The 25,000-nt window shown below is 35.4% G+C and overlaps 1 long non-coding RNA gene and 1 other non-coding gene across 3 annotated transcripts in view; one reads left to right on the forward strand and one right to left on the reverse strand.

The window, feature by feature from the left end:
• Positions 1-5,615, reverse strand: part of LOC149137851 (uncharacterized) — a 14,409-nt gene extending 8,794 nt beyond the window's left edge. Inside the window, exon 1 of the long non-coding RNA XR_016244243.1 lies at positions 1,967-5,615. This is a non-coding gene — a long non-coding RNA (uncharacterized LOC149137851). The remainder of the gene's footprint in view (positions 1-1,966) is intronic.
• The window catches only part of LOC106883135 (uncharacterized), a 274,310-nt gene that overhangs the window by 11,537 nt on the left and 237,773 nt on the right, over positions 1-25,000 (forward strand). The window lies entirely within an intron of this gene.

The raw sequence follows: 25,000 nt of genomic DNA on the forward strand, positions 1-25,000 counted from the left end.
ATATATATAAACAACGTTTGATTTAAGCTGTTATTTCTAGAAGGATTGTGGACTGTGTAGAGACACGTTCATAGGCTCTCTATATGAAGCTATCTTTATTATTACTTCTATTACCAGAGCTGAGCTGGAGCTGTGATTGCAATTAACCATCCACGGATATTAAACAAATGTAAAACAATCGATTCTCATACACTTGTCTGACTGTCTGTCTCTCTAAATTGGTGTAATAATATGTGTATGTGCGTGTGTATGTGTGTGCGTGTGCGTCTGCGTGTGTTGTGTGTACATAAGTGTATGCATTTATCTGTGCGAGTACTTCATCCTCTCCATCACTCCACCATTTCACACACACATGTATGTGTGTGTATACATATATATGTATATATGTGCATGCAGATATATATATATGTATATATATACAAAATACAAAATTATACGTAACTATATATAAATATATGTATATGCATAGATATAAATACATACATACATACACACACACACACACACACACACACACACACACACACACACACACACACACACACACACACACACACATATATATATATATATATATATATATATATATATATATATATATATATATATATATGTAAACTGTAGTGTCTGGGGAGAGTCATTCTCTTTTAGTGCCAAAATTTCCACTAATTTACTTATCTATTTTTCTGAAATTTTCGCTGCGTCTGGCAATCTTTTCAATAGTTGTTGACTGTCCGCTATCCAAGCTGTGTTCCAGCTTGGATCGGACAGAATCAAACAACTATTGAAAAGGTTGCAAGACGCAACGAAAATTTCAGAAAAATAAATAACTGAGTGGAAGTTTTACCGGTGAGTGTTTAGAAGGCACTAAAAGTGAATGACTCTCCGCAGACACAACAGAATATGCTTCAATACACGAACTCACATAAGGAATCTTGCAAACCAAATCCAACAACGAAGTATATATATATATATATATATATATATATGCACACACACACACATATATCTATATGTATATCACTATTTATATACTTCTCTCTCCCCCCTCTCTCTATATGTATATATATACTGTTCTAGTGTAGATACAAAAATTATACCACTCCCCACCACATACATACACACATACATCATGTGATGCAATTTCATCCCTGTTCTTCAATCTTAGATTATAATTGTTCTAAATGGAGAGACTAAAACAAAGTAAAAAAACCTAACAAACAAGCAAAAAATAAAGAAAAATAATGCAAAACGTTTGTGTTTATAATTTGGAATAGAAAAGAATTAAAATAATTCTGACGAAGGTAGGAGGACCGAAACTGAATTCTTAACATTAAATAAAATACAATAAAATTTGAAAAGTTAAAAATATCAACTAAAAATATAAGAATTTTAAAAGTGTAAACAAAAAGGTCCAACTGTGGCTGTGTGGTAAAATTTTACTTCCCAAACACATGGTCTTGAGTTCAGTCCTATTGTACGTCAAACTTGGGCAAGTGTCGTCTACTATGGCCTTGGGCCGTCCAAAGTGGATTTGGTAGACGGAAACTGAAAAAAAGCCCGTCGTATGTGTGTGTGTGTGTGTTTTTCTGTCTGTTTGTCTCCTACCATCGCTTGAAAACCGGTGCTGGTGTGTTTACGTTCCTTTAATGTAGCAGTTCGAGAAAAGCGAACGATAGAATAAGTACCAGGACTACAAAAGTTGATCGCTGGGGACAATTTGTTCGACTAAAATTCTTCAAGGCGGTGGTGGCCCACCATGGCTGCAGTCTAATGACTGGAACAGATAAGGAAAAAAAAAGCAAAAAAAAAAAAAAAAAAATGAAAACCAAAAGAACAGCAAGTAAAGAATAAAAAGCAAAGATCAGATGACAAAATGAAGCTGATAAAAATAATAGCAACAACAGCATAATTCTATTTGATATCGGAAAAAAATAATAAAAAATGGGGAAGTAATTATTATTACCATGTTTTTAGCAGTTTCATGTGAGCTTCTAGGGCAACACCTATTGCACTGTTATGTTCTCGAGATGTGTTGTAGTATTGTCTTTTAGAAGTGTAGAACGACGTAAACTATATGTGTTTGTTTTTTGTATTATGGGATGTATTTTGTTGTTTGTTTCCTGTTTTACTATAGTGATTTAATCTTCCTGTTTTGTATAAGACTATGTCGAAATAGGCGAATGTAAGTTATATTACTTTTGGTAATTGATGAATGTGTTTTTGCGTGAGTCTTGTGTTTTGTAGAGTATATTTAGTGTGTATTTCCTCTTCATTATCGTCATCATCACCATCTTCTTCTTCTTCTTCTTCTTCTTCTTCTTCTTCTTCTTCTTCTTCTTCTTCTTCTTCTTCTTCTTCTTCTTCTTCTTCTTCTTCTTATTATTATTATTATTATTATTATTATTATTATTATTATTATTATTAAAAGTCGGTGTGCTGGCAGAATAGTAAGCACGTCGGGCAAAATGCTTAGCCGTATTTCGCCCGTCGCTACGTTTTGAGTCCAAATTCCGCCGAGGTCGTCTTTGCCGTTCATCTTTTTGGAGTTGATAAATTAAGTAGCAGTGAAACACTGGGGTTGAGGTAATCGACTAGTCCTCCCACCAAAAAAAAAAAAAAAAAAAAAAATGAAGTCTTGTGTCTTTAGTAGAAAGGGTTATTATTATTATTATTATTATTATTATTATTATTATTATTATTATTATTATTATTATTATTATTATTATTGAGTGAGAGAGCAGTGCATGCAATCAAAGTGACACCGGGGTACAATTATACGAATCTTAATATACTCATCATGTCTACCCGTCTGATAAGGGTACAACAGGCACATGCATCACAACCATATGTGCACGACATGGTAATCTCATATCAAGATAAAGAACGCATGATCTTGCAGGTGGGGCCCAGTTAGAATTTTCTTCAGGTCGAGTAGCCCATCCCGCTGAAACAGTTTTTGAATAAGGGTTGTTTAAGGATGTTGAACGAGACATCCGTGTTTCCAGAGTTGAATTATTCAATTCAAACTCCAATGAATTCCTCTTAACACATGGCTATGATGCTCCCCTACTACTTCTGCTCGTGATCAAAGATACACATATCGTCAGCCACTAAGGGACATGCTTAAATGGTTATGGTCAAGCAACTGACAACCAAACCTGTGGTATTGAGCAGAATATTTGCTGTAGCCCATCTTTTACACCAAAAGAAACCATGTACGTGATAACACTTCCGATTAGTTAAAATCAGAAGCCATGAGAGCTAGTGCCTGGTACTGCATCAAGACATTTACCATCATCATCATTATCATCATCATCATCCTCATCATCATCATCATCATCATCATCATCATCATCATCATCATTATGATTCAATGCCTCTCACAGCGCGTGTTCGATTGTTACGCTTTTCATAATCTTAACTATAGAACGAAATCAGAGACATAACTGTAACCTTTGAAGTAATCGAAAAAGTTTTACAGTTTCAGCACCCTTAACTATAGAGCAAAACTGAAGGCATAATCGTTACTTTGGCATCGTATTTTCCAGCAAACGAGTCGAATTTTTCGGACCAAAATTTATAGCACAAAAAGATAGATCGACTTACGAACCGAGACAACTTCAGAGGACCAAAAATTCCATGTGTAATGCAGCAGGATTTGGAAAAAATAATGACGATATTAGAATTTTACACCATATGTCTATATTATATACTATGTACGTTTGCTTGCCGGAAAATTCTGTAAGGGAAAAAAAGTTTGCGTGTTGAGTTTTCAATAATCTTAACTATGGAATGGAATCGGAGACATAATCCAAATGTTTGAGATAATAAAAAAAGTTTGAGTATTATGGTTTCAACAGCTTTAACTATGGAACAAAATCGGAGACATAATCTAAATTTTAACGCGAAGGAAACATGTTCGAAATAGTTAGCCTTCACTTCACATTTTCTTATGTTCCACAAAAATTCTTCGCTAATATTGTTATTTACCCCAGGCCAGCACTGGGTGATCGAAGCTATTTAGGATCAAAGTTGTCCCAGCCATGATCATCTAATCTTTTGGGAGTTTCTACAAAGTCGCTTGACATGTGAGAAAGACATAGTAACCAAATCTCCCTCAGACCTCACCATACTCGTTCTTACAGCATATAAATTCTTTGGCTGAATAAGTGAATAAACGAAACCGTTATTCTGTTGTAACAGCTTGTGCAAACTTACATGCATTTTACTGATGCGAATGTGTGACAGCATCTCCTTCACTTGTACCTCTACATGTGAGGCCTTGTGCTTACTGAAGCGTAATTCACATTTGAATAGGGAGCGCCGTTAAAAAGGGGCCAGGTAGGCTCCTAGGGAAATACGACAGACGATATTTTGTTTTCATTCTTTGTTGAAGCAATTTGACTTATTTTGAGCTCTAAAAACACACTGGAGAAAAGCATGACTACCACAAATTTCCATTACATCTTGTTTCTAAATGTAAGTCTGTGCGTGTATGTGTGTGCATGTGTGTATGTGCCGCAATAAGAAAATTCGAGTTAAGCGTTATACATGGTAACGTGCCAATCACACACACACACACACACACACACACACACACACACACACACACACACACACACACAAAAGCATTAAGGATACAACATAATAATTCCTTACATCTATAAACCTAAGATCAACCGCGAAGCCGGAACGTTTTAAAAACCAAAACGAAACAAGCAAAGCAGCAAAAAAACAAAATAGAACAAAAAAAAAAAAAACAAGAAAAAGAAAATCAATATCACAGCGAGATATATTTTCACAAAATATTCATCATATTTATATTTGGATATATAGATACTACTATATATGATACACCACCTATATTTTCTTCTTTCCATTTTACTGCAATTTTTATTACTAAATGCAATTTGTCGAACTAGGAGCATATGTGGACTTTTTCTCTCTCCCTGTCTGTCTGTCTCCCTCTCTCGCTGACACACATACACATGCATATGAAGTGAAATATATTCATATATACGCACATGCATGTATCTATATAGGTATAATAAATATATGGCTGTCATAGACATATTTGTAAACGCATATTTGAGCGCATTATCTCAATGTAACAAGTATGCGGTTCTTTGTGACTTTACATACACTCACTACATCTCCATATACACTCTGGTACGCGCGTATACATACATACATACATACATACATACATACATACATACGTACATACATACATATGTATATATATATATATATATATATATATAAGGTCAGTAAATCATAAATCCGAAAGAGAAGCACACTCTAACTTATATAGCAATAGGGTATTTAGAAAATGTTAGTAATGGCCGGTTCATAGGGTTACCCGGGGTTTCGTGCGAGTTTTTCTCTCTCCAATTTGAAAAGAGGTTATAAGCCACCAGCCATTAAGGTCTGACGATACTTGTGTAAAGCTAAGCGCTTTATGGGCGCGAAACCCTGGGTAACATTATGAAACGGACATAAACTGACAATCTCTCTCTATGTTCTCTCTCTCTCATTCCCTCATTCTCTCCCCCCTCTCTCTTTCTCTCTCTCTCTCTCTCTATATATATATATATACACACATACATACACACACACACGTATATATATATATATATATATATATATATATATATATATATATATATATATATATATATGTCTGTATGTATGGTTTCTATGATGTAGGCAGTGACCCCACGTTGCTCAGCATATGCAGCAAAAATCTTACACCTTTCTACTCTGTTCATAGCAAGTAGTAAGCTGACAAACATCAGTACGTCACAAATAAAGACGCACGTGAACGCATGCACACGCACACACACACATACACACGCACACACACACATACACACGCACACACACACATACACACTCACAGGGAAGCACACTTACATGCACAGTCGTTTGCAGAGTTTATATATTTAGAACAGGTTAATTATCTCTCTCTCTCTCTCTCTCTCTCTCTCTCTCTCTCTCTATATATATATATATATATATATATATATATATATATATATATGTAAATATATAAAAACAAAAAGATAAAGAGAGCAAAAGTAAGGTTGGAGAAGTATTTTATGGATAGAGTCTTACAGCTGTTTCTGGGAAGATCCAGTACTTCCCTTCATCGGAGGCAGAAAAAATAAAGTAATCTATTATTATATCCATAGGCGGATATTATTAGTATGAAGTGGTAAAGAGTGTGATGTGCTGAAAAAAGAGAGGACAGTACTTGAAGTGTAGTTTCATTCCAGCGGTAAATATCCGTGTAGAAATCCGTGCAAAGTAATCTCAGTGTGGATAATCCGGAAATTTATGTTGGAGCGAAAGTTGGTATAGCATAGATAGCAGAGGTACATATATTCCATATTGCGATGGATTTTTGCTTGTTTACTTGAAGAATAGCCAAGTCAACCTTATATATATATATATATATATATATATATATATATCGTTGTTATTATGCAAACGTGTCGTAAATCCAAAACGTTGCTTTTTCAGAAAACGAATAAATAGTTTCACCATTCCATAAGCAAAACCGTTGTACTACACTTTGACAATTTTTAATATCTTGGCATCTGAAGCAGATACGATAGTTTGAACAAAAGGACCGGCTATTGTAAGCAAAAATAAATATTGGAATAAAACGCATTTGGCCAAATTTGGACATACAACAGTTTAACAATAATAGCAATGATATATATATATATATATATATATATATATATATATATATATATATATATATATATATATGTCTTTTAGATACGTTTATGGTAACGTTTGAGATACGCAAATGAATTCCTATTTCATTATGCCGGCTACCGTCTAATGATACTGACTAGTAAGTCAGTTTTTCGGGTTTGCATCATCCCCATCATAATCATCATCATAATCATCATCATCATCATCATTTATATCTATATATATCTTTACAAAAACACACACACACATACATATATATATATATATATATATTTATATATTTCTCTGTCTCACACACACATACACGCACACACAAACACACATACACACACACACATATACATACGCATACACACATTCGCCCACATACATTTATTTGAGTATGCAATATGTATTTGGTATTAAGATCAAGATCATAGCTGTTATAACTGAACAAGTTCCCAACAGTACACCCCTACACAACACACGCACACACGCGCGCAAAAACATGTGAATAAAGATTTATGATCACCATATGTAGTAGATGTATTGGTGTTTCGTGTGAACCAGCTTTCGTCCTCTACTCCAATCAATGACACAGTAGTTGTCTTAATTCTTTTATCGATTTAATGTTGTTCAACTATGACAGTATGGTCTTCTTTTTATCAGAAGTTGGTTTGTGCATCTGTAGAGAACATTTGTAATCAATTATACTTCTATACTTCACTTCTAAAACACTCCTCAAACCCGGCCAGTGTGCCATTGATGGAGCTCCTACGTAGGAGTAGAGTATAACCCACCTCTGGGAGAAATTTCATCGACTATCAAATTTAAAACCGTCTGCTAATGAAGTTTTTAAAAGTTCGTATGGAAGAAAATAGTCAAGTTTTAAGACCACATCTCTATTTTATTATAAAGAAATCCTAGTCGTAAAATTGGTTATGGTTTGTCTGGCTTCCTAGCGGAATATAGGCTTTCCATAATAGTCAGCAAATATATTCTATTATATGCTTTTCCTTTCACTTGTTTCCACACAAATCTTGTCTCCTTAACCCCTTTGCTATCATTTCTGCAGAAATTCACTACGTTTATTTAATTTAATCTTGATTTAATTTGATTTAATTTCGAAAATTACGAAGAATATAGTAATATAACTTTGTCATTAATAAACTGGTGTTTGGAGCAAAAATTAAACAAGAAATTTTAATCACTTTAAAACAGGAACTGTGTATCATAGAACCAAGGAAGGGCTCAGGCGGTAGGTGTCAAAAGGTCGGCTAATTTCTGTTAAGTAATCTGCGGTCGGTCGGTCGGTCGGTCTTCTTTTTCTCTTTGTTTTTCGAAACATCCTTCTGGTATTATTTACGTATCACCTACCCATCCCAATCCACCTCACAATGTTTGCTGGCTAATGTATTCCTGTTTTACTTTGGCCCAGAAGTATTTGTTGATAGAACTTTCTGGCTATCAAAAGTTTAGGCTGTTTCTGAGGCACACTCGTAAATGTCTGCAGCTTTCTAAGGATATTTGCGCCCGTTAATTATAACTCGGTACCACATAGCAGATAGATTTGAAAATGCTATTGAAAATCCTCAACTTAACACATCTGAACATAGCTTTTTGCTTTCAAATAGTTCTAAAATACTTTCCATGTCCCGTACCAATGAACTCCCGGCTTCGTTATTATTAATCGTTTTGTCTTCCTCTGCAGATTTTGATACTGCTGAGATATAAGGCAAATATCATCCGTAAGGACTAGTTCTTCTAGCGTTTGCTATTGTGCTTACCATAAGCTTGGTTTTACAGTCTACATAGTTTCACGCATCACCCAGTCAAACAGCAATAAAAACATCGCTATTTCAGTCTAATTTTGATTTCGGATTACTTCGACACTCTTTCATTACTTATGGCTTTTTGTATTTCTCTTGGATGGTATTAATGAGCTTGTTGGAAATTCCATAGTAGCCAAGCATTTTTTCTTATCAACTCCATCAAAAACATTTTCAAAGTTGAGAAATTAAGATGGCGGGGAGCCTGCCGTTGTGTTCTGTTATAATCCCTATTGCAATATTGAGGTTGTTCTTAGACGCTCTTGCTCTGGACTTTAAATTTGTTCTAAGATATTTCCTGTCTCCCAAAAGTGATCTTTGCGAGTACTCTGCTGAGTACTGGGAAGAGAATGCCACCACATCAGTTTTTGTAGGCAATAAGATAATACTTTTTTATATTTTTTCACCATTTGGTTTTTCTTCCACTCCGTGAGTACTTTGCCTTCCTTCCATATCTTCTGTTGTAAAGATCCCTGCGAATAAGCTGTGGTGGCACTACCACTTTTAACGCTGAAGGTGAAACTCCATCTGTACCGGCTACTTTTCTGCTTTTCAGTATCTTTAGCGCTTCGAAAATTTCATCGTTTGCCAGCTGCTCAATATTTATGCTTCACTTGGAGGTCACTGGTGAAATTTCTAGTTCGCATATGAGTGGGATAGAGCCTTTTGAGCAGTTCTTAGGTGTAGTTAGGCCATCCTTTCTTCTGCTCTTATTCCGCCGTTATTCGCTGTCCTGCTGTATCTTTCACTGTTTTGGAGACATTTGGAAGATTTCCAGGTAAAGTACTGGAGGTACTGCAGACTGTCTTCCAGTCTCCCTTTTGTGTCTCTTCCGTTGACTTGTCTACACGCTTTTCATGACAGGATCTTTCGTTCTTCTTTTCACTTCTCTTTACCTCCTTATATTTGTCTCATCCTCCTGGGTGCTGATCATAGCCAGTTTTCTTTTCTTTTTTTTCTATTCACTCCTCGGTATCGCTGAAGAGCCATTCTGACACTGCGTTTTCCTTATTCCAAGGACTACAGTGTATATTTCTTTGTAAACGTCATTTATCAATACCTAATTTTCATCCATTGGTGTGTTGTTTATAGCATACTTACTCGAGTGTTTCTAGCCTATTTTTTAGCATGACAGAAAATGCATTTTTTTTTCGTTTCGTTCTCTCTCATCTTCTGGGCGTTGTATTTGCAGTGCAGCTTTTCACTCACATCTTCAAAAATTCTCAACATTATTTTAATTTTTTTCTTGGCACCAACAAGCAATCCGGTGCCATATTCTCTTCTTTCATCGTTCGAGAATCAATCAAGCTGCCAATAACGTTTCCAATACTGAGGTATTTTCCCTTGTAATCTATCCTATTTTTGCATTTAAAAGGCAAGTCAGTTCCTTGATATATCCTTTTCGCTATTTTGAAAACTGTTTGAAGTTATTTGTAGAAACTTTTCTCCTTTTGGTCCACGTTATTTGCGAGTGCGTTGCACTGGACGATCCTGGTCTCTTTACAGCGTGAATTGTTTCTTGCTGTCGATATTTATAATGATAAAAGCTCATATTTGATTGCTGCTTTTCACGCTTGTGGTGTCAATGAGATATAACGATCACTTCTTCCGTGTTCTTCATTTTCAAGACTGGAATATAATATCCTCCCGCCAAGAGTCAGTTTTATCATTTTGCTCCCGTTCCATCAACCCTCGCAGATTCCTAACGCTTGACTTCCATATTTTTTGGCCAATTGAGCTCCTATGCTTGCCAAATTCTACATTCACGCGTTCTATGTTCCAGTTTTCATCGCTTTTGCTGATAGAAAATACTGGTTTGTCGAAGGCTTCCACTAGGCCTCTTCATACTTTCTCCTACTGAAGTTGAGATTTCTATTGTTATTATAATGTTTGATAAGCCTCCTCCTCCTCCTCCTCCTCCTCCTCCTCCTCCTCCTCCTCCTCCTCCTCCTCCTCCTCCTCCTCCTCCTCCTCCTCCTCCTCCTCCTCCTCCTCCTCCTCCTCCTCCCCCTCCTCCTCCTCCTCCCCTATCTAGGAAGTGGTTGGAAACTCCGGGAGTTTTCAGATGAAGTTAGTATGTAACATTTAGTTTTTATTATTTTTCTCGGTACAGATGCACCAACACATGTTCTTATGCATTTGAAAGTTAGGCCCATTGTATGAATAAGATTCCCACGGGTAACTGGATTCTGATTGAAATATCAGCCAAATCTCCCTCACCTTTCATTCCAAGCAAACTTTAGCCTAAGTTTGTACTGATAAAAGTCTTTAATTTCCATTTAACCATGTGTAGAAATATTGATTTCAAATTTTGGCACAAGGCCAGAGATTTCGTGGCAGTGGGTAAGTGGAATACATCGACCTCAAAGCTAAAATGGTGCTTATTTTATCGATCCCGAAAGGATGAAAAGTAAAGTCGACCTTAGCAGAATTTAAACTCATATCGAAAAGACGGACGAAATGTCGCTAAACATTTTTCACGGCGTACTGATGATTCTGCCAGCTTGCTACCTTACTTTGTGTAACAATATTAGCAATATTAAATCCTTGCAATAGGGCGGCTAGCTGGCAGAATCTTTAGCATGTCGGGCAAAATGTTAACAGCATTTCGTCTGTCTTAACGTTCTGAGTTCAAATTCCGCCGAGGTCGACTTTACTTTTTATCCTTTCGGAGGTCGATAGAATAAATACCATTTGATCACTGGGATCGATGTGATCGACTTACCCCCTACCCTAAAACTGCTGCTCTTTCGCCAAAATTTGAAACCAATATTAAAGGTTTGCAAGATTAATCCATTATGTTGGAATGGTGGTAGATTATTAATAAAAATGAATATTAGAATATTGGTATGAATGAAAATATATTTATAAAAGTTACTTTAAAAAGGCAGTATCGAGGTGCGTCACTGATTAATTTATATGGTATAAAGGTATTGATGTCGGAATAGTGTTAAAACAACGAAGTATTGAAAATATACTTTTTAAGAAGTTCCGAAATAATGTCAAATAAAATTATTCAAAGTAATATGTGATTAGTAAAAATGGAGTCGAAAGCCTGATTTACATCCGAAAATAGTAACAAAAATACATAAAAAGATTACCAGGTATTCAGTTTGGTATTATTGAATCACTAATGATACGCAGCTTCGAAAGCAAAATGTGTCAAAAGACAGACTTTTGACACAATAGATCTAGAAAATCACGTATAATGATCACCACGTTCACATTTCAAAATACATTTTTCTTTTCTTTTGAAGATATCATTATTTAGTTTTATGCTAAAATAATGCTGCGTTAGAGCTCTAATATCTATGACGGTACAAGAAGAAGAAGGAGGAGCAGGAGTAGGAGAATGGGAATAATAATAATAATAATAATAATAATAATAATAATAATAATAATAATAATAATAATAATAATAATAATAATAATAACTGATTACTACCTAGCTCAGATACCAGGAAACCCCAAAATGGCTGAAGTTCAAAAGATAGTGCTCATGGGAACTGCCCATATCCTACGTAAAATACTGTCTATGTGATCTCAAATTTTAAAACAAACACACAATTTTCTTATGGTTTCTTAAACATTCACTTGAACAAAACTGTACAAATCCAAATATATGGTACCCTAGGCATAACACCTACATGAACTTCTAACTTGTTGTCTCTTGAGGTCTCTGGGTGAGACTTGGATCCAACTTGTACAAATGCAAAACAAAAGTCAAACATAAAATAATAATAATAATATGAACAAGAAGAGGAAGAAGAGAAGGAGGAGGAACTACTACTATACAAGTACCTTACATCGGTCATACACTGGTCTTAGCTATGTGCAACATAACGGAGTTTAAAACTAGGAGCGAATCAAAATGCTTATAATATATTGATTTCAAAAGGCTGGCAGACACGTTAGCACCCCGGGCGAAATGCTTAGCTGGTTTTTCATCTGTCTTTACGTTCTGAGTTCAAATTCCGTCATGGTCGACTTTGCCTTTTATGGTTTCGGGGGTCGATAAATTAAGTACCAGTTGGGGAAGGGAGTCGATTAAATCGAGTTGAACAGTCTTCATCAGGATGCCTGTGTTGTTGAAATTTTCGTGCTACGCCTTTTCACGTATCGAAAATATTATTACTAAGGAGAATTTAACAATCAGACGAGAATCGTGAAATTGTTGGCAAACCTCAGAATTACCTCATCTATGATGAAGGTTCAATTTCTATTTCTGTCCGTTCCTCACATCGGCTATTAGGGAATATCTTCAAGAATGATGGAATCTATCTGCTTGATTTGACCTCCATCAAGGATTATGGGAAATTTATGGATTTTCAATCTTAGTCTTATCTATTATCTTTACTTTCTTGCTTATGAATTGCTTTCAAGATCATTAATTATGGCTTTTATGCATTGAGTTTGTTTGTTTGTTATATTTCTATGATATACTTTGCGTCCATAATTTGCATTCGGAATCTTTGTAAAGGCTATTCAGCTTCTATGTGATCACTCAAGCTGCTAAAAGTAATAGCCGAATCTCTTTCATATCTCATAATACTGCCTTACAAAAGGAAATACATACTGGATAATATAGTAGATATATAAAAGGACGAAATATTCTATTGTGGGACGCTTTTTGGTAATAAGTCTGCTGTATGAAAAGTAACCCGGAGATTCATGGAACAGACGCTGATATATCTTATAGCTTATAGTATAGTATAATCTTGAATGACCACAGAAGTAGTCTTTACGTATATAAACACCTATACATTAATACACGACAATAAATGTACGTGTTGTGTTAGAAGGTTGACATCGCACTCGGTTCTTTCAATATTGCAACAATAGTTTAGTATTGTGCAAATATCTTGAAAGCATTTGATTTTTATTTTCCTTTTGACCACTCGATGTATTTGTTTGGAAAATAATTGTAATATTGCACAACATCCAAAGTACGATATGAATTTACACAATGTCAATGCGATGGGCGTCATTTGTTTAATCATTCTTATCCATGGTTTCTTTTTTCATGAATTAGTCGGAAGTGGGGTGGAGGGTACTTTCAGACTCATGAAACGTTCATATTGAATTTCTGTTGGCAGACAACTTTAGCAAAGGGAGGTAGGGGTGAATTAAAGAGGACTGTTGTTCTGGGATGAAATAATTGAACAAAATGTGCGGTTCATTGTCTGAAAGTTGAAATAGAGCAGACACAACGAAAGGAGGAGAGTGGAGTTGTATAGAATGATCCAGGTTAGTAGTGGTATGTAATTAGCTTGTTTAGAGGACCAGAAGCAGTTCTTAGTAATGGGGACAGAAAGAATGATATATCTGTGAGCTAATGGTTTTGTCATGCTGGTGATCGAATCTTTGCTAATATTCTGAGTAGCAGTTTGTTTAGATGTAGTCTAAGATATTTGTGCGTATATTAGCAACATCGTTCCAGATATATGAACATTAATTAGAAATGATCAGTTTCTAACTTTGTTAGTTTCTAACTTTGTTAGTTTCTAACTTTGTTAGTTTCTAACTTTGTTAGTTTCTAACTTTGTTAGTTTCTAACTTTGTTAGAAACTAATCAAAGCTAAATTAATTTACTATTTCATTTGAATTCAACAACGATAAAATCTATACGGTTATTGTAGAGAGCAGTTTATTTTTTAAGATATTTAACCCATGCGCGCACGGAAATTATATACTTATTACTTGTTTAATGAGATAATTATTGAATATTTTTTCTCATCAGATATATATATTCAAGACTGATATGACACACTGTCATATTATTTAAAATATTTTGCTTATATAAATTGTGAACTGTATTTTAATCAGAAACGATAGTCATAATTTGGGAAGTGAGCCTAGTTCATTACACGCATTAAAACCACCTTCTGCTGAGCCTTGCGTCTCTTTAGTGTGAGACCGCCCGATTAAACTCCACTATTTTCTGGTCATTGGGTGCCTTTTGTATTTCAACATCTGGGTTAATTTCGCCAACTCTTGGTTCTTAGTTGCCTTTAGTGGGGTATCACCCCTTAAATCGGGTGATACCCCACTAGCATCGGGCTCACAATCATGAGGCAGTGGATTTGATTCCCGGACCGGGATGTGTGTTGTGTTCTTGAGTAAGACACCTTATTTTTTTCCCGTTGCTCCTGTTCACTAAGTTGAAGAAATGAATTGGATAACATTCGTGATATGAAGTGAGGAGGCTCGTATGCATCAGCGACTGCTGGTCTCCCATAAACAATCTTGCCCGGATTTGTGCCTCGGAAGGTAACTTTCTAGGTGTATTCCCATGCTCATTCACTCGTTACTCCTTTACCTGATTTAACAACACCATTCCTTGGTCCTTTAGTAACTTTAGTGTATTATCACTCGGACAAGCCCCACATCAGCTGGTACTTTGAGACTTTGATTTGCCATCACTTATTATGCGCCATTACTCTCTTTAGTTGGTCTCTGGGTGCTTTAGTAGAATTCACTCTCTTGCAAGCATTCGGATCAAATTTCCAGTCTGTGGATAACGCAGTATTTTGATTTACTGCTTACTTCTGTACCTTTTTATGTGTAGTATTACTATTTGTTCGGCGTTTCAGAGAGAAGCGGTTTACCGGCGGAAGAATGCTCCAAATAGGAGAGAGAAATTGACTCCTAACATCGCATGAATAGCGTCTATTTACTGGATGGTTCACATACGGTAATCGACTTCCAGTTGTGCTACTTACAGGCATTGACGTAGGATTCTAGCAGCAAATCTTGAGTCTTCATGAATCCGATGTTCTGTCACCAGTCTCGTAGGATCTATGAATATTTATTGGCATGTTACCCTTGATATTTTGATGAAATCATTCAACAATAGTAATGGAAAGAATATCAGCATTACTACCAAAAATAGCAACACCAATAGCAACAACAGTAACCAGTTATTTACTCGAGAATAACAATATTCAAATTGACTTTAGCATAAGTAAACACATTTTATTTCAGAACTAACAACATACCAATCGGTTAACTACTAGTATCAGTGACTTGAGTAACATTAGATACACCAGTTACATTAGGTAATGAAGAAAAATTATTTATTTCGCTAACACTAAAAGCAATTAGTAGTTAGGCTGATTAATCTTATTAGTTATTTCAGTAACACTTACGACATAAGTTATTCGGTGAATTAATAACATTACTTATGAAGAGATCACTAATAACATTGGTTAATTGTTTAATTAACATCATTGGTTACTTCGGCAACACAAACAGCTATAGCTGTTTGGGTAACACTAATACAATTTAATTACTCTTTTAATGGGTTAACTAATTGATCAGATAACAGTTTTCAACTATTTTCTCAAATTCATTTTGATTTTGGTCGAATAATGTAAAATCATAACGTTCAGTGAACATGTCGGCTTAAATTTTATCGGATATGACATTGAGAGAAATAACGCAGACGATAGCGAGTACAATGAGGTTTAAAACTGATAATGAATATAATAGTGATGAGAGCGATGATGGTTTTTAATGATAAAGGAACTAATGAGGATAATGGTGATCAGAGCATTACTGATATTTCTGTTTATATGGACGTCAACGACGACGACGACAATAATAATGTAGTGTTACCCATGTAACTATATATATATAATGGATAATAAAACGAATGGTTTACACTTGGTAGCTTACTAGTAGAGTACGGTCACTTTCACAGTGATCATTATGTTACTACTTTTCTCTCTAGGTTGTGTGTTCGTTTCTCTTTTTGCCATCTGTGATTTCATTTTTGATCTTCTATATAAATGTAGATATTGCCTCCGCCCGGCTGCTTTTCTTTCTACAAAACGGGCAGATACATTGCGGAACAGATGTTTTAGAGAGTTGTATTTATCAATCGACGGGATACATCTGCACCACCGGATGCTCCTGAACCAGTTGTTGAGTGTCCCGCCCATGAGGAATCGATGCTAGATGCGTCGAAACAATTGTCGTGATTAATAATAAATTCTCGTATATTCCATCTTTAATCTTCCATTTTCCATATATATATATATATATATATATATATATATATATATATATATGTATACACACTAGACTACCCGTGACCCGTTGGGTCACCGGTGAAGTCTGAGTTTCCAAGCAACGGAGTTTTGTTTCGTGTTTTTTTTTCATTTCCATGTTATTTTGCATGCTTTCAACGAATAAGATCGAAATCACGCGTAAACGGCTCCTTTCCCCAGAAAAAGAAAGATTTGGCTACTACTATTTCTTGCACGTCCTGCTACCACGTAACATGTATTTCCGGTCCTTTATCGCAAATAGCTGTCACGTGGTAGCAGGGTGTGTTAGAGATAGCAGTCAAATCTTTAGAGGCGTGATACGTTGAATGCACCCGAAAGAAACCTATGGAAAAAAAACTGTTTCGCACCGAGATTACGAACGGATCTTTTACAAAATATTGACCGTATCTGACGACATGATATTCGGCGATCTTACATTATCATACCAAGAGCAAGGTCAGGGTTGTTCTTGGTGGTTGCAGTTGGAGGTCTCCCTGGTCTGGGATCATCTTCCACGGTTGAATTCATTTACTCAGCGTTTGACTGTTGCATATGAAGGAGCATTGTCTGTTAAGGTTCTCACCATATCTTCATGGATTTCAGATGGAGTCATGCCTTTCAAGTGAAGGTACGTTATGACAGCACGATACTCAGTTTTCTCCAGTTTCCTTGGAACCTCGACACATGAGAATGAGCAAGAATACTCCGAAAAGACTGTACTTACCAGAAAAAATTGTTTCAGCTATCTAGCAGCCCTGTTTCTAGGTCAGGCTCAAAACTTTTCATACACCCCTCGTATATTAAACGCTTTTATAAGTCAATACTGTGTTCTACCGTACTAGCAGTGCTACTAAATCACTTGTTAACGTTATCTCTGCAAATTTTCTACAGAAATTATAGCCAGTGCTAAGTTTGTTCCTTATCTGAGTACGCCTAATGTTTAACAACAGTGAGATCGAAGATGAAAAACTAATAATGGGTGTATAAGCCATATTTCAGGAGTTTGTGCTCCTTCATTAGCACGCATCCAACCCATTAACCATCCACTAATTCATTGCTTAAATAGCCACTAAATATAGCGGTGTAACATCATTGGATATAGCAATTTTACTCATCAAACACATTCCTAGATGCTGGTACGCAAATATTAATGACTTAGTGAGAGAATAGCATTAGTTACCTGGGTAGCGCTACTAGCTAGTTAGTTTGGTAACTACTATAATCTAGTCCTGTTATTGCTTTAGCCAGAGAACGATTTTCAACTAATATTTCATTTTACTTTATCCGAGTAAAATAAAATGTTCACAGTGAAATATTGAGATTGTTAATTTAATTGGATATGACATTGACAGAAATAATACTGACGTTGATGGCCCTCAACGAGGACTGCCTATCACAATGAAGTTGGCAGTAATGAGAACGATACTGAAAAGGGTGTTAATGATGAGAGTGTACATGATGAGGAAAATGATGATGAGGAAGATGACGATGATGATGATGACGACGACAATGATGAATCTATCAAGGTGATGGTATTCATGATGATGACGTTTATAATTATAAGGATGATGATGATATGATGATAACGACAACGACGGCGACGACGATGATCATGATGATTATGAAGGAGGAAGTTATGATTACGACGAGGATGCTGTAGGTGGTAATGACAGTAATGATGTTTATAATGATGATGATGATGGTGTGCACGTGGTAGCGGTGATGATGAGGATGATGACGATGACGATGACAATGATGACAATGATTGTAATGAAGATGATGAGGGTGTTCGTGTAGGAACTGACAATAATGATGGTTATAAAGATGATGACGACAACGACGATGCGGATGGTGATTACAAGATGTATTTATAGGTCTGTACATAAAGAAAAACTTAGTGCATCGGTGAAACGATTCGGCGAACTGCGTTTCAATTTCCGCTCACAGCAATTTTACGATAGTTTAAGTGGCTCATTTCCTTTTATAACGGCATGAATGTCACAACAACTATAGGTTACATACCCACCTAGATAAACCAACAGGAAACTGCATCAGCGTCTATTCAATGAGATATTCAGACAACCATAGCAAGTTAAGACCGGAAACGGACATGATTAAATGACGGAGACGATTTAACTGACTATAAATCGTCCCTCTCCCTCACCACAAACAACACCAATAAGATCGCAACAAAATGCGTAGTCACGTGGCTAAATGAGAAATCATTATAATTATTATTACTGTCATTGGTAGAATCAGTAGGGCCGACTGATAAAAATGCTTTGTGTTGGGGTGGTGGATTGGCAGAAAGTTAATGCTTCAATCAAATTCCTTAAGTTCGAGCTTTTATGTTCTGAGTTCAAATCCCGTCGAGGTAAACTTTACCTCTCAGTCTCCCGGAGTCCACAAAATAAAATACAAGACACCTACCTTCCCAATGTATGGTCTCTTACCTATGTCAGAAACTGTTCTTTTGTTAGTTATATTCTTTTATGTTCTAAATTCAAGTCTTATACCGTGGTAAAGTTTGCTTCTCATCCTTCTTGAGTCGACAAAGCAAAATACCGGTCAAGTAGTAAGGTCGATTTAATCGACAGATACCCTCTCTCAGAATTTGTGGCCTTGTGTTTATATTAGAAGCGGCTGCTTAGTTAGAAGTCTTCTGGCATCGATAAACTAAAATATCTGAAAAGCCAATTCTTCCTTTTCACTTTCTCCTTCAGTTACAGCCTCAGGTTGGTGCTTATACCACTTGTTAAGAGATTTTATTTTATAATGCTGACGTATTAACTAGTATAGATACCGGCCAACTCAGCCATGTCTTGGTCTATACTCTACTGGAACTAAAACTTTACATGAGAGATTAAGTGGTTCATTGTTTCAGTCTCATCATTGCAGAATCTGCACTTTGGATCAACTCCATTTTTCATCACATTGGCTTGGTCGTTCCGGATCAATAAAGTTTGATCTTGAAGAACAAAGACGAAACCTTCGATCTCTGCATTTAGCCCTAAACTTCTTACCCACTGATGGATGTGCGTCTGGTCAACATCAACTTATTTGTTATGGGCCAAATTTTATGGGCCTAAGTATTCTAGATGTCCCTAATAACACTGTTTTCTGGAACTGCACGAGACAAGGTTTCATGCCTATTTCCTCTATCCATCTATTCAAATCTTTATAGATAGTTTCTGATGCACCCATGACTACAGGAATACCTTTTATTATTATTATTATTATCATTATTATTATTATTATTATTATTATTATCATCATCATCATCATCACCATCATCATCATTATTATCATTGTTGTTGTTATTGTTATTGTTGTTGTTGTTGTTGTTGTTGTTGTTGTTGTCGTCGTCATTATTATCATTATTATCATCATTATTATTATTCAGTAGTTTTATTTTTATAGCTTGATTTCACTTCACTACCGGGCGCAGCTCTGTGTGCCTTGGGTATGTGCAAAATTTTGGTGTACTTCTGTCAAACCAGTCAGAAGTTAGGGATCCAGTCCAGTCCTGGGGTTCTCCAATAGTGAAACTTTCTAAGAACACATCTTAGCTCTTCTACTCTTATTGCCTCCCATTTCTGCTCCTCAACGTCACCTAGTCTCACTTCCTTACGTTCTATCCAGTGAGCTTCAGCATTATATTCTTTTTTTGTTGCTCCGTATCTCCTTCCAGAACTCTTCAGTTTCATCAATCTTAGGTGGCTCCTTTACTACTATCTTGTTTTTACCAATTTCCCTGTAAACATTTTTTGCATCCGTTTTGAATACCTTGTTTTGTCGATAAAATCTGATTCTTTTGTCATACATTTTGAGCTGTTGGGCTTTCTGTTTTATTCGTTGTTTCACTAGTTTCTTGGTCGCTGTGAGGTTTATAAAATCTTTGATTTTTATATTTTTGCCTGATTTTTCTAGCTTGTTTCGTCTTAACATTTACTCTTCAAGAAAGTTCATCGAGAACTTATACGCCCACCCGCAAAAAATTCGGTCTCTTTTTATATTGCTGCTTTCCACTTAGGATGCCTATTGACATGGTTGGTCCTTTTGTATCCTCCTGATACTTAATTGAGCAGTTTCGGCGGGAGGGAATAAGTCGATTACATCGACCCCAGTGCTTAACTGATGCTTATTTCATCGATATTGAAAACATGAAAAGCAAAGTCGACCTCGGCGGAACTTGAACTCAGAAAGCAGGAAACGCCGCTAGGTATTTTGCCCTGCGTGCTAACGTTTAGCAGTGGAATAGATGAGGTTATGTAAGGTTGTTGGGTCATTTCCTTTATTTCTTAAGATCTGTCTAAGAGCAATATTATATATCATGATTATGTTGTTATTTCTTATGCTGTTGAGAGCTTTGTTAGCAGTTCTCTATTGATCATGTCAGTAAACTCAGTCTTGCTGAGTTCTCCCATAATATCTTCATTTGCTTCTATGATTTTCTCTTTATTATTCACTTCAAATTCTGTTTCATATCTATTCTGCTTTTCTTGAGGTAGGTCTACTTTCTCCTCTTTTTCCGCATATCTGTTCTTCGCTATTCTTTCTTTAGCTTCTTCGTTGGGATGTACTGCTCGTACACTGAGTTCTGTGCATCTGTTATCTATTTCATCTGCATTGTTGCTGTTTTCGTTTCGCCTACCATGAGATATGTGTGTCCTAATTTGGCTAATTTCAACGTCAGTTAGCCTTTTTTTCTTATTTATCATCATCATCATCACCATTATTATTATTATTATTATTATTATTATTATTATTATTATTATTATTATTATTATTATTATTATTATTATCATTATTATTATCATTATTATTATTATTATTATTATTATTATTATTATTATTATTATTATTATTATTATTATTATTATTATTATTATTATTATCATCATTATTATTATCCAGTAGTTTTACTTTTATAGCGTGCTTTCACTTCATTACCGAGCGCAACTTTGTGTGCCTTGGGTATGTGCTGTGGTTTGCTGTGATGCTCTTATGGCTACTGTATTGAAACTGTTTTGCGTAGGATGTGTGCAGTGCCAAGTAAGGCAATTTTCTGTATGTTATATATACTTGTAAGTCCTGGTGTTTTTGTTATGTATTTGTCTGAATATTTTTTTATCATACCTAAGGCACCTACTATGATAGGAATTGTTTCTGTTTTTAGATTCCACATTCGAGTTACCTCTATTTCCAAGTCTTTGTATTTTGAAAGTTTTTTCCATTTCTTTTAGAGAAACGTTGTAATCTGTTAGTATTGATACATCAATTAGAAAGCATATTTTTCTTCGTGATCTCTGACAACTATATCTGGCCTGTTGGCCTTAATTTCTCTATCTGTGGGTATTGGCATATCCCAGAGTATGGTTGCTTTCTCGTTTTCTGTGACCTTTTCTGGCGTGTGCCTATACCATCTTTTTCTGTTGTTATTCCATAGTGTTGGCATAGCTTCCAGTGTATGTTGGTCCCAGCTCTGTCGTGTGTGTGAATATATTCCTTCTTAGCTGGGACTGGGCAACCAGAGATAATATGATTTATTGTTTCTTGTCCATCGCCACATATTCTGCAGTTACTTGTTATGTTTCTTTTTATTATATGTTTTTGGTAATTTCTGGTGGGGAGGCTTTGGTCTTGTGCTGCAAATAAAAATCCTTCAGTCTCTGCTTTGAGTTCTGAGCTTCTCAATCATTGCTGGGATTTTTCTCTGTCTATTTCTTTTGCATTTAATTTAGCCCAGTATTTGCTATGAAGGGGCTTTTCTTGCCATCGTTTTATCATGGTCCGTTGCTGTTCTAGTTTTAGTTTGGATTTCATTTGTTTTATAGCTTTTGTTTCTTCTTCTTCTTCTTCTTCTTCTTCTTCTTCTTCTTCTTCTTCTTCTTCTTCTTCTTCTTCTTCTTCTTCTTCTTCTTCTTCTTCTTCTTCTTCTTCTTCTTCTTCTTCTTCTTCTTCTTCTTACTTGTTAGGTATTATGATTTCTTGTTTGTATTTGTCAGCTTCCTTAAATACTGAAAACAGGTTTTTGTTTTGCTCGTATTTTGTGGCTATTTGTATTAGTGTTCCTTACTTCTGAAGTAAGTATTTTTGCAGTCCTATGGTGGTTATTTTATAATAGTTTTCCAGCTGTATAAGGCCTCTACCACCTTCTATACGTTATATATATAGCCTTTCTATGTCAGATTTTGGATGGTGCATCCTAGATCCTGTCATTATTTCTCTTGTTTTCCTGTCTAGTTTGGTTAGTTCATTTAGCGTTCAGTCAAGGATATTGTAGCTGTAACTTATAACTGGGACACCTAAAGTGTTAATACCTATTATCTTGTTTTTAGCATTGAGCTCTGTTTTCAGTATTGATCTAACTCATCTATAGTATTCTTTCTTTATTTTCTCTTTCATTTGTGTGTGTTGTATCGTATCTAGTTCATTGATTCCTAAATATTTGTATGTCTGGCTTTGGTCTAATTCTCTTATTTTATTGGCTTTATCTAGTGTGATGTTGCTACTCTTACCTAGTTTTCCTCTTTTCAAGGTTGTTTTGGCACATTTTTCTAATCCAAATTTCATATCTATTTCTTTGGTAAATCCATGCACTGTCTGTAGTAGTGTTTCCAGCTGTTTATCATTTGCAGCGTATAGTTTTAGGTCATCCATATATAAAAGGTGGCTGATTGTTTTGCCGTAACATTTGTATCCGCATCCAGTTTTATTTAGCAATTCAGTTAAAGGTGTGAGTGCCAGGCAGAAAAGGAGTGGAGAGAGCGCGTCTCCTTGGAATATTCCTCTTCTAATGGGGATGGCTTTGGTTTTCACAAGTCCCTCTTTTGTTTGGAACTGTAGCACTGTCAGCCATTTATTCATAGAGTGTCTAATGTATTTTATAAGTATTGGTGCTACCTTGTTTATATTATTATTATTATTCAGTAGTTTTATTTTTATAACGTGCTTTCACTTCACTACCGAGCGCAGCTCTGTGCGCCTTGGGTATGTGCTGTGGTTTGCTGTGGTGCTCTTATGTTTACTGTATTGAAAGAGTTTTGCGTAGAATGTGTGCAGTACCCAGTAGTGCAATTTTCTGTATGTTATATATATTTGTAAGTCCTGCTATTTTTGTTATGTATTTGTCTGAATATTTTTTTATTATACCTAAGGCACCTACTATGATAGGAATTGTTTCTGTTTTTAGATTCCACATTCGAGTTATTATTATTATTGTTATTATTATTATTATTATTATTATTATTATTATTATTATTATTATTATTATTAATAGTAGTAGTAGTAGTAGTAGTAGTAGTAGTAGTTGTAGTAGTAATAGTAGTGGTAGTAATAGTAGTAGTAGTAGTAGTAGTAGTAGTAGTAGTAGTAGTAGTAGTAGTAGTAGTAGTAGTAGTAGTAGTAGTAGTAACGTCGAGACGCACACGAATACTAATAGGAGACGTTTTTCATTAATTATAAAGATATGTATACCGGTCGACCGGAAATTAAAATATCATCATCATCATCATCATCGTCCTCGTGCATGTTGTTGTCGTCGTCGTTGTTGTTCTTCTTGTAGTGGTAAGACTGTGGTTGTTCTTGTGATTGTAGAATATATTGTAACTAAAATATACACGTAAGAAATGCATAATTCAGTTATTTCGAGAGTAGTTTTATTTATTCATTTATGTATTTACTTATTTATTCCTTTATTTTTATCATGTCGTCTTTCAAGCACTTAAATGGTTTTTATACAACGAGAAAATGATGTCTTATGAAAAGTCTTTATTGAATCTGTTTTTTTCATCACCGTCTCTGAATTTTTCTTTACTGTTCAATTGTTATATGTAATCTAGTTACATATCTAATGCACAGAATACTTGAAACCCAAAGCAAAAAATCCCCATTTCAGACGAATCAAATAAGAATAAAAATTAAACAATAGTAACGTTATCTAACTTTTAATATAGGTAAAAATCGTAACTTCCGTAAAGGTTTAGAGTAGGTTATGCAAACCACTGTAGTTGTATCTGATTGGTACCCGAAAGGGTGAAAGTCAAATTTGTCTCCGATAGGTTCTTGAAATCGGAGAGCAAACGCTCATAATTAAATGCTGCAAAACAAATTGTTTGCCGCTACTATCGATATTACCACTCCCACTTATTTTTAACGAAGGCACAAGGACACATATTTCCTGAAGAGTGGTGCACGGTCGATTTTATTGACTCCGGTACATCACTCGTATTTATTTTATTGACATTCGTAGGATGAAACAGAAATGTTGAATTACTTTTTATTTGATACCACCTATTACCGACAAAAATGTGGAATTGCGACGGGTGCAAAAGCAGCCCCAATTTTTGCGAAACTAATAATGGGTTATTGAGAATCACTACAAAATATGGATGCGCATTTTACCAT

Source organism: Octopus bimaculoides, chromosome 1 (genome assembly GCF_046866305.1).
Source record: "Octopus bimaculoides isolate indiv1 chromosome 1, ASM4686630v1, whole genome shotgun sequence".
Taxonomy (NCBI): domain Eukaryota; kingdom Metazoa; phylum Mollusca; class Cephalopoda; order Octopoda; family Octopodidae; genus Octopus; species Octopus bimaculoides.